A 1,505-nucleotide genomic window follows, 5' to 3' on the forward strand; every position below is an offset into this window, starting at 1 on the left:
TGTCAGACTTTATTTTTGGGGGCTCCAAAATCACTGCAGATGGTGACTGCAGCCATGAAATTAAAAGACACTTACTCCTTGGAAGGAAAGTTATGACCAACTTAGACAGCATATTAAAAAGCAGAGACATTACTTTGCCAACAAAGGTCTGTCTAATCAAAGTTGTGGTTTTTCCAGTAGTCATGTTTGGATGTGACAGTTGGACTATTAAGAAAGTTGAGCACAAAAGAATTGATGCTTTTCAACTGTGGTGCTGGAGAAGACTCTTGAGAGTCCGCTGGACTGCAAGGAGATCCAACCAGTCCTTCATAAAGGAAATCAATCCTGAATATTCATTGGAAGGACTGATGCTGAAGCTGAAACTCCAATACTCTGGCCACCTGATGGGAAGAACTGACTCATTTGAAAAGACCCTGATGCTGGGAAAGATTGAAGGTGGGAGGAGAAGGGGATGACAGAGGATGAGATGGTTGGACAGCATCACTGACTCAATGTCCATGAATTTGAGTAAACTCCGGAAGTTGGCGATGGAACGGGAGGCCTAGTGTACTGTAGTCCATGGGGTCACAGAGTCGGACACCACTGAGTGACTACACTGAACTGATTTATTTGGCTCTCCTGGGTCTTAGTCATGGCATATGGGCCCTTTAGTTGCAGCATATGAACTCTTACTTGTGGCATACAGGATCCAGATCCCTGACAAGAGATTGAACCTGGGCCCCCTGGATCGGATGCATGGAGTCTTAGCCATTGGACCACCAGGGAAGTCCCAAATTCTCTTTCTTAGCTGAGCACTTGTTATGTGCTGGAACGATGCTCTGTGGTGGGGGTACAGAGAAGAGTTCAGGCAGTGTGTGCATGCAGAGGAATTCACAGCCTAGTGGAGGAAAACTCATGTCTGCAAGTATTGGAAACAGACTGCTATGTGCTGCAACATGGAGCTAGTAGACAAAGGACAAAGCACCAGTTCTATCAACATGTAGGGAGAGATGGAGGAAGGCTGCAAAGCCTTGCCGAAAACGGAAGTTTGTTTAGAGGACAAAAGAAGGAAGAACATCCAAAGTAGAGAGAAGAATGAGCAATGGAGGCAAGAGAAGGCCATGCCGTTTATACAGAGAAACAGTATTTCAGGCAGAGAAAACAGCAAGGCAAAGGCCCTGAGGGGAAGAAGAGCATGTGGGCAGAAGCAATAAAAAAGCCAGTGGCTGGAGTGGAGTGAGCAGAGCAGCAACTACCAGGAGCAGAGGAGGTCATAAAGATAATGGAGTCAGATCATGTGGGGTCTTACAGGCATTTAAAAGGCTCTGGTTTTTACTCTAAATGAGATGGAAAGGCATCGGTGGGTTTTAAGTAGATGTGTGTCAAGATCTATTTAAGTTTTCATAAGCTCACTGGCTTCTGTACTGACAACAGACTAAAGGGGAATGAGCCAGAAAAACAGAAGGTGGTACTCAGACTGAACATGAGACTACAGAGGATCTGTAATAGTGATTGGTCTTGGCATG

The 1,505-nt window shown here is 45.4% G+C and overlaps 1 protein-coding gene across 3 annotated transcripts in view; it reads right to left on the reverse strand.

Moving 5' to 3' along the window:
- The window catches only part of C2CD3 (C2 calcium-dependent domain containing 3), a 128,615-nt gene that overhangs the window by 58,717 nt on the left and 68,393 nt on the right, over positions 1–1,505 (reverse strand). The window lies entirely within an intron of this gene.

The sequence above is a fragment of the Bison bison genome, unplaced genomic scaffold (genome assembly GCF_000754665.1).
Source record: "Bison bison bison isolate TAMUID 2011002044 unplaced genomic scaffold, Bison_UMD1.0 scf7180017864276, whole genome shotgun sequence".
NCBI classification, from domain to species: Eukaryota; Metazoa; Chordata; class Mammalia; order Artiodactyla; family Bovidae; genus Bison; species Bison bison.